Source organism: Seriola aureovittata, chromosome 19 (genome assembly GCF_021018895.1).
Source record: "Seriola aureovittata isolate HTS-2021-v1 ecotype China chromosome 19, ASM2101889v1, whole genome shotgun sequence".
NCBI lineage: Eukaryota > Metazoa > Chordata > Actinopteri > Carangiformes > Carangidae > Seriola > Seriola aureovittata.
The window spans coordinates 12,604,178-12,614,016 of NC_079382.1; the positions used below are offsets into that span (position 1 = coordinate 12,604,178).

General features: G+C 39.4%; 1 long non-coding RNA gene across 1 annotated transcript; it reads left to right on the forward strand.

The window, feature by feature from the left end:
* The first annotated feature begins 2,058 nt into the window (after positions 1-2,058).
* LOC130160729 (uncharacterized) lies at positions 2,059-6,704 on the forward strand. The gene is made up of 2 exons (XR_008826050.1): positions 2,059-2,196; positions 2,468-6,704. It is a non-coding gene; the product is annotated as an uncharacterized LOC130160729 (long non-coding RNA).
* The last annotated feature ends 3,135 nt before the right edge of the window (positions 6,705-9,839 follow it).

Consider the following 9,839-nt stretch of genomic DNA (forward strand, 5'->3'; position numbering starts at 1 on the left):
AGGCCTTGAGTGTCAGGTTCTATCTGTTGGCAGCACCTGAAGCTGCTGGAAGTCCTCCCAGATCATATTCCTCATGAATATTTACAATCTATAATGGTGTTATCCAGATTGTCCATACTGTAAATCTACCATGTTGCTCAATGCTGTACACATGACAGCTACCCTGGAAGAGGGATCACTCCTCTGTTGCTCTTCTTGAGGTTTCTTCTATTTTTTCCCATTAAAGTTTTTTGGAGGAGTTTTTCCTTGTCCAGATCGAGTTTCTAAGACAAGACGGTATTATAATGCTGTAAAGATTGTTAAGCCCCTTGAGGCAAATTTGTGATTTGTGATATTGGGCTATATAAATTAAAGTTGACTTGACTTAACTTGACGCTTGTTCACAATAACAGATACTTAGCAAGCATTCTGGCTTGAAATGACTCTTGAAATCTTTCCATATAGATGGAGAGGGAAAGTGCCAAAAAGGAAACACACATACTCAATTTACACCACAGATGTCAGTTAAGAGGCTGTGTCTGCTGGGTCACGTCAGATCTCTTAACTTTCTATAGAATAGAAAAAAATACAGATATTAAACATTTTATTTAAAAAATGTGTGCAATAACATGTAAAGAAGGCAGGAGCAGTAATGATTGATGATTATACAGCTTAACTTTATTTGATAGCTACTCCATAATATAGTAACTTCCCTTTGTGATAATTTATTAGTTTTTGCAGTAAAGCACAAGTCCCCTGAGGGTTTGAGCTACAAAGAGAATGAAACATATTAGTTCACTTTGGAGAATAGCTGTAAAAGTAGAAGTAAATTTACAAAATAAAACATTAATAATCTATGTCTGGACTTATTGGTCTGGTAAGTACTTTGGCACTTTATGAACAGGCGTATAACCTTGTTTAACCCAGTTCCTCTTCTCATGCAGTTTTATGACCTCTCTAAACTTTGGTAGTCACATGTGAAACTATGTTGTCCACAATGTGTAAGTCAATGATTCATGTTCATATGATTTTAAATAAGCCACATGTGATGAATCTCACAGATGCAGTGCAGTGGTCACTGGTTTCAACACCCTGATTGTCTCATTCTCCCTTTCCTCCTGAACTCTTAGTGATAGTTTCTTCTGAAAGACATTCTAATTAATTGATTAGAGGATGTGGTTGTCTTCCCATGAACGTGCCCCTCTCTTCCTGAGTTGCTTGTTCAAGTTGAAAACTTCACTTCCTCTTGGTGTTACTCAAGGGCACTCTTTCAACTTTGTCAAAGAGCGAGCGCTTCTCTGATTTTGGCCAAAGCAAAAGAATCCACTTCTTTAATCAAGGATGTTTCAAATATTTTCATCTTTGGGGGTCAGATAAACTGACATCGTTGATGCCTTTAAACTGACTGATGAAATCCTGGGCTTGAAACAATAGATTTTAAATTGTGTGAAAACAGGAGACTTGTACTTTCATTTGCAGAAAAGATGTGTTTCAGACATAAACCGAAGTATGTACCTCTCTCTATGTTCCACCCAAAAATGACTTATCACTGTCCTGCTGACAGTATCCATGCAACACTTTCTCTCCATGTGTTTCTGGTTAAAGAAAATCCTCCTTATAGATAAAATAGATCCTTCTGAATGCTTTAGATTCTTGTTCTCTTCATTTTATCTTTCACAGCGTCTTTATCTCTCTCTCTCTCTCTCTCATCACAGTGTTTCAGCAGGTGGTTGGCTTTTACTTTGCTATAACTTGAACTAAGTGTAGTAAAATGTGCTGCAGTTGAGTCAGTCAGCACATGTTTTGAATGTGGACATTTTAACCACACATGACGAAACAGGTCAGCTGCAGAAAACAGGAGGGGAATTTGCATGCATTTGTGGGAACACACACTATTGACCCTTTTCCACCTCAACTTTGCTTGACTTGTGTATTTTGGTTTTCAATTAGGCAAAAGTTGCGGATAGTATCTGGTTCCTGGAAGTCTTTTGGGTGTAAACTCCGTCGATGTTCAAAGTGAGCTGAGGCAATATAAAAAAGTTTTAAAAAACTTAAAAGGTTCTACAGATCTATCAGGGACCACAACGGCCAGAGTGGTTCAAACACAAAGAGTTGGAGGTGGTTTGAACCCTATATATGGACATAGAGCAGCAGGCAATGGGAGGACAGGCGGCCTTGACACGACCGTGGGTTTGTTGGAATCCCTGATTGAGGATGGTAAGTTTTGTTTTTCTAAATGTTGACACTGCACTCTGCTTGAAAGCTTTTTTTTTTCTTTAGTTGGCTGGCTATTGGAAAGCTCACTTCTAACAACTAAACTTTCTGCACTAAAATTAAGAATCTGTGCTAACTGAAAATAATATAGCCTACTTGTATAACACTGCTTGAAAAGTAAATTGTATCCGCCTCAAATTGAGGCATTTACCAAAACAGAAATGATTAACTTCCTTTGCTTAACCACTTTTGTTATTTCTTCATTATTGTCCAGGCAGGAGAAAACATCAGGAACAGAAGTATCTGATTGTGCTGAGGGAGTTGCAGGCAGCAGATGTGGAGCAGCAAGAGCTGAGCCGGGCACAGCGAGAGCAGCATTTACAGATGACCGTCGATGATGCAACCTGAGCAAGGGAGCTGGAAGCAGTCTTGAGGAGGAGAGTTCTGTGACTACAGCCTTAAATCAAGCCCTCCTTAGTACGCTGAGCCAGCTTGTGCAGGCACTGAGTAGCCGCTTCCTTCCCCCTTATGCCTTAAGTATATTGCTTGTACCTTGCACTCATTTGTATTTACATTACATTTAACATCATATAACATTTGACTTGTGTATGTAGTTTTCTGTGTTACACTGAGTTGTTTGCATATAATTTGCTTTAATTGCGTTTGTTAAATAAACCAATAAACTTGTTACACATTTTCATTATGGTTTCCTATTTCAAGGACTTTAGCATTTAATTTACCAAATAGTAAACCCTGATAACTTTTAAAAAACAGTTCAGCAAAATTGTGGAATGATGGAATGAAAAATATATTTATGTTTAATACAGTAAAGACAAAATTAATAACAGGCTCTGCTGCTGTTGCAGGTGCATCCCACCCTTTGTCATAGTCCTCTCCATGACGCTTGGGAAGGTTATGCAGAGCACAGCAATGCAGCACCCTAGATTTGACATCACAGTCATTTCTCTTCACGAGGAGGCGCTGCCTTCCCTTCTGTCTACCAAAAGCAACTTCAACCACTAACTGTGCTCTGCTGATTTTCTGCTGTTCTGCTGACAGCCGTGAATTGTCAGGAATTGGTTTTAAGAGCTATTTCTGAATGGGATAGTCAAAGAGTAGCCAATATTCATCACCCCCCACCACTGGCCCCCCACCCCCCAAAACACAGTACCCCCTAAGACTTGTAAACAAACTCAGAGAATTAGAGGCTGGCAAAGTACAAGCAGCAGATTATTCAGGAACCCTGAGTATCAGTGTGAGTGTTGGCATAAGCAGAATGCACGAGAGCCCAGATGTGTAAAATGGATCATGGACATGAGCCATTAGATGGAAACATGCCACTAGAAAAAAGCTTCCGTACCTGCTTCAACTACAGCAAAGGTCATTGTTATTGTTATTTCTTTCTTCTATTGTGATGTGAACTGAGAGTCTGCAGGCTCAGCTAGACAAGGACACTAACCGTGCTTTAAGAGCACTGAAGAAAGAAGTCATTGAAACATTTTCATAGTCTATGTGCTTGTTGAGCAACTTTTACCGGAATGAATTATAGCTTTCAAAAATATCTCATGGTCCTCCTGAGTGGATGGAGTAGTCTACATGGTGGGAAAACTTGGCTCCTGTTCCCTCTTTCAAGATGGTCTTTTTCCTTGAATGTGAATGACTGCCTTGATCTTTTTCTGGCTGTCCACTCACTCCTGGCTGCTGATGTTGACTCCCTCCTAGTTAAAGCTGTGACCGGGTTCGGTCTTGTGTTCACAGACAGTGGATGTTGAAACATTGAAAATGTATGTTGGACTTCCGGTGGCTCGACAATCAGCATGGCAGCATAGAAAGGAGCTCTTGCATCGGAAGTAATTCAAATTCCTCACTTGGTGGAAGTGACTTATGATAAGCTAGATGGAAGTAGAAATTCGAAAAGGCGCCAATACAAGTGAAACCTGCAAGGGTTGAAAATGGCGACAAGACGGAGGACGGGCCCTCACCAATTATACTCAGCTCCCTCCAAAAAGTTGTGAGTGAGGTGATAGATGAAGGCATGTGGGACCTAAACCCAGAAATGAAAAATGAATTGTTGCAGATCTGACTCAGTTTTTGAGAAGATATTAAAGTGCAATTGGATGATCTAACATCCGGGAATCAATCGGCAAGTCAGACTGGAAACCCAGTCTACTTTTGGAGAGATTTGCGAAAATATTTGATCCATTTCTTTATTACCCCCAATCAGAAATCCTAATGAAGTGGGTTTCAGTATTCTCTCTGGAGGGAGTGTGGATTGGTTTCAGTGGACCGCATACACCTTTCTGTAACTTCAAAATATTTTGAAAGGTAACGCAAGGTAAAAGCGTAAAAGTGACACATACCTTTTGAAGATTTTTATGGCTGCAAGTAAAAAAATAGTTACAAAGTGCTGGCAACATAGGGACCCTCCTGTCATTGCCCTCCTTAATCAACATAATCAACTCTATTAGCTCAGTGGAAAAAAATACTCTGCTATGATTACTACTAAACACACCTACGATCAGGCCTTTCTGTCCCGCCCACCACCGCTGCTTGCGCTAGGTTGACAGGTGAAAGAGCAGAAAGTATCAAGATGGTTATCCACACATTTCAGCCTCAGTCAGACCGAGACTGATGTATCAGTCTGTTATTAGTTATAAGATTTATCAGAACATTTATCATAGTTATGTGTTAATGTTGTTTGTTAACTTGTAACTGGTAGTGGCTGAGACAGTTGGCTGTGCTAAGGCAAACTCTTGCTCTCAAGTTTTGGTGACAGGTGAAAGAGCAGTGCGTATCAGGATCGTTAGCATTAGAGGAATCATTGGAGAGACTCAGCCATATGTTTGAGTCTCAGTCAGACCCAGATTCACATGAGGAGTCTGTTGTGACCAAAACTGGTGACTAGCAGACGAATCAGAACATTAGCTTGCAACTGGCAGCGGCTGACACAGTGTTAATGGTTATGCTAAAGCAAACTCTTGCTTTCTGTACTGACGAGGTTTCAGGTTTGTTTTGCCCGTCCCTGCAAGTTGACAGGATTGTTTCCTTACGTTATATGACATGTGAATCCCTGGCTGTCTGATTACGTTTTTATGAGATTTTCATTGATTCACTGTAGTTCCAAGGTGGTAATATGCAGTCATGGTGTCAACTGCTTATTTCACTCATGATATGTTTTATATAAAAAACACACAATATGGACATGATAACAAGGTTAAAAACTTTTTTATTTTGATCAGAAACTATTCTATCTTTAACTATTGCACTTTCTCTGTCTGAACCTTTCTATATGCACAATGCACTGTACCTGCTCTGTTATTTCTTTTTTGTCGATTATGCGGTAATGTCCCAGATCTCATCTGTTCTGTTTGAATACTAAAATTAAAAAAAAATGAAAGCATTAAAAAAAGAAAGAAAATGTCTTCACCCGCCAATTTTACTCAAAGGTCATCAAGAACTGAAACAGGTCACTTTGATAGAACTTTAATATCGCAAGTCCTGTTCAGTCATAAAAATGTGTTTTCATCTGCCAATTTCAAAGAGATTTAATAGTACGGCAAATTATTAACAGCCTCGTACTCCCACACAAGTGTTTTCAATTACTGTAGTAATGCAGGCATGTACACACTATGTTTTTATTGATTTACATTATTTACCTCTACATTATTTCTTCAATTAAAATAAATTGTAAATATATAGTACTGTGCTTGAAATCACTATATTAATCATAAGGGCCTATTCAGAAGAAGAAAAAACATACTGATTTGGATGAGGTCATAGCTCATGTGCATCAGGAAGTACAATGCAATGCATACCGTTGCACCACCTCACTAACCTGTGTATGTGGCATTCCCTGTGCTCCGGCAGCGTCTCTGGTGTGGTGAGGTTTATAAAGTGAAGTGATTTGCTTCCTGATAAAATATTTTTTATTTTTTTTACAGTTGTTTTCCTCAAGTCAATTTGTGACTTTAATCTCAATATTACCCCCTCTCCGGCTCCATAATTTTCTCTTTTACCTACAATGGCTGAAATACACCGGCATAGTAAATTCAGTCAATCTCAAAAAAGAAAAAGAAAAAAGAAGTAATAATCTATGAATAGGCTTAAAAGACAAAGGAAGGTGTTTATCTTCATAAATGTCAGTATTCTTGTAAATGCTCTGGCAAGCAGGTGACTGAAGACAGAAGAAAGGCTGTTTTAACTGTGTACTTTGGCACTTTACTTGCTACTCAGTTCAGTGGGTTGTCTTCATTCTGGCTGCTGCTGTAAATGTTTGGACATCTCTTCTGTTCATCATTCTCATCCACATGTCTTGTGCACTTTGACCAAAGCAGGAATTATGACATTATGAACAGGCGTATAACCTTGTTTAACCCAGTTCCTCTTCTCATGCAGTTGTACGACCTCTCTAAACTTTGGTACAGTCACGTGTGAAACTATGTTGTCCACAATGTTTAAGTCAATGATTCATGTTCATATGATTTTAAATAAACCACATGTGATGAATCTCACAGATGCAGTGCAGTGGTCACTGGTTTCAACACCCTGATTGTCTCATTCTCCCTTTCCTCCTGAACTCTTAGTGATATTTTTCTTCTGAAAGACATTCTAATTAATTGATTAGAGGATGTGGTTGTCTTCCCATGAACTTGCCCCTCTCTTCCTGAGTTGCTTGTTCAAGTTGAAAACTTCACTTCCTCAAGGTGTTACTCAAGGGCACTCTTTCAACTTTGTCAAAGAGCCTGGACTTGAAACAATAGATTTGAAATTGTGTGAGAACAGGAGACATGCACTTTCATTTGCTGAAAGGATTTGGTGTTTCACAAAAACAGAGCATGAAGAACATCTGTAGCGAAAGTCCAGTGTACATACTCTTCCCCTTCACAGACATAAACTGAAGTATCTACCACACTTGTGTTCCACCCAAAAATGACTTATCACTGTCCTGCTGACGGTATCCATGCAACACTTTCTCTCCATGTGTTTCTGGTTAAAGAAAATCCTCCTTATAGATAAAATAGATCCTTCTGAATGCTCTAGATTCTTGTTCTCATTTTATCTTTCACAGCGTCTTTATCTCTCTCTCTCTCATCACAGTCTTTCAGCAGGTGGTTGGCTTTTAATTTGCTATAACTTGAACTAAGTGTAGACTGTCTGCAGGTCATGTTGTCAATTTAGCATTGCATTTCAGTAACATATCGACACCCTCTTAAAATAATGGCCTAAGTCATTTTTTCAGGTTTTTCAGGAAACACAAAAAACTCAACAAAAGAGTCACACTTTTGACATAGGCCATTATACAACCGGGGGTAGAATTGCATGTTCCCCTCAACTGAGGATTCAGGCGATTTTACCAGAGGTGGCCAGCATCATGAGGGGGTGATTTAGGCAAAAAAAACATTTTTGTCAAAACATGACTTAGGCCATTATTTTAGGAAGGTGACGATATGGGACTCATGATCGATGGCTAAAACATTTAGAGAGTAGAGAATTCTTTCATATGAGGGGAGAGAGCTGGTGGAGAAGAACGAATCTCCCTTCTACCATCAAAGGTGGTGTAAGATCCCTTGACAATAAAATGGACAAGCTTGCGGTCCTAGTGAGGAATTGGAGGGAGTCCTGTGAGTTTAGTGTAATGTACTTTACAGAGGCATAGCTACAGGAAGATACTTCCTGTTATCCATGGGCTACGTCCATACTACATATCCAGGAGTTCTCACAGCTGTTGTCTGCTTACATATATGGGGTATTGAAGTCACAGTTTTTTGTTTCCTGTATTAAAGCACACCAAAATCTTAACCTTAACCAAAGCACTTTTGTTGCCTTAACCTAACCTTAAATGTGGTCTTTACACTTGAATGTGTCAGTCCCCCTTGGTCTTCCTCCAGCCATCCACTCACTCCTGGTTGATGATATTGATTCCCTCCTTGTCAAAGGGTTTGTCACAATGATAGCAGGAAAGGTAGGGGATCCAAACGTAGACTCACAAAAACAGGCGGGATGATACAATGAAGTGTATTCAATAATACAAATCAGGCTTTCAGATGGACAGGTATACAGGGTGGTGGGCTGACAGGAAGGCAAGCAAGTTCAGGTAGAAAGTTCACTGGAAAATACAGACTCTGGCAAAGGGTTGGTATAAATAGCGAAAGGCTGATTAGGGAATGAGAAACAGGTGGGGAGAGACCAGGTTACTGCAGGGATGATGAGAAATGACAACGGGTGTGTGGATGGGCGGGGCAGGCAGGCAGGTGAAGGGGAACCAGGAGAAAAGTCTGATGACATCTGGTGGGTGAGTAAGGGAAGGAGCCTGGGGCGTTGAGGGGGAGAAACATGGCCCGGAGGCGGTGAAAGGAGGTGGGAGACATGGGCCGGGGCGGGAACACAGAGGCAGATCATGACAGGACTGTTTCCAGTGTTAATTTAACCTCTTGCTATGCTTCCAGTTTAGTTGTTAAATAAACTTATAGTTGAAGGTCAGCAAGAACTAGGACAGGTCAACTGAAACTTTGGTATATCAAGTCCTTTAAAGTCAAAAATTTGTATCTGCCAATTTGAGAGAGATTTGATATAGGATGGAACAAATTATTAGGGGCCTCATACTTACAGTGTTTTCAATTACTGTGGCCAATCAGACCTCTCACCATGTCTGTGCAGGCATGTACTACATGCTGTGCTTGATTGAAAGCTCCTGAAGAGATAGGATGGGATGGATAAAGGAGATCCACCTAGTTAGTATTTTTTCACCTTTCAGACTGCACAACAAAGTAGACCGCACAGTAAAACTACTTGCCAAGTCTAGATGCTCTGAACATATTTCCCACACTCACACACACCTGCAACCATAATGTATGTCTGATGTATGTTTATATTACACACACCATAAATAATTGTCTTTTGATGTGGAAAGCAGTCAACAGGCATGTGGTATGCTGACCTTTGGTGGGATCACTGAGGCACATGTTCTGCATTAAAAACATACCATCAAGACACAGTATGGTGTATAATTTATATAATTATAATGAAATCTACATCTTCTTGCACTTACATTTGATTTTACACTCTAAACAAATGTACTTACATATAAATGATTGTGAAACTGAAAATACTGATGTTGATGATCTTAAATTTTTAACTGTACTTTTAAAAAATCTTTTCACAGGAACTGCATCTCCCAGCTTTAAATTTTTCTAAACTCATTTAGCTTGGAACTGGCTATAATGGTAGATACAAAAGAAATGCATATACTAACTTGTGAATCTTATCGATGGATTTAGACATTAATTTTTATGTGTAAACATGCATTTCTATGATTTTTCATGTGGGACAATAATAGCCTATAATCAAATCTCAAATACCAGACCTTTTGGAAGGGGAAACAGGCTGAATGCTATTTTCTAACGTTTTAGCAAATAGATGCCTATTTACACAAGCCACAACTACACTGTAACACATGGAAACTTCCTGGCCAAATAGTTCCACATATATCAATGCCACTTGTTATTAGGATTCTGTTTTGATAAAGATTTTGTTATGATATCATAATAGCATTCTGTCAATAGATCCATACACACAACCCTAAGTGAACTGGTGGTTTCTGTGTTGCACTATGGTGTTGCACAACAAAATAGTTTGTGGTCAATGTT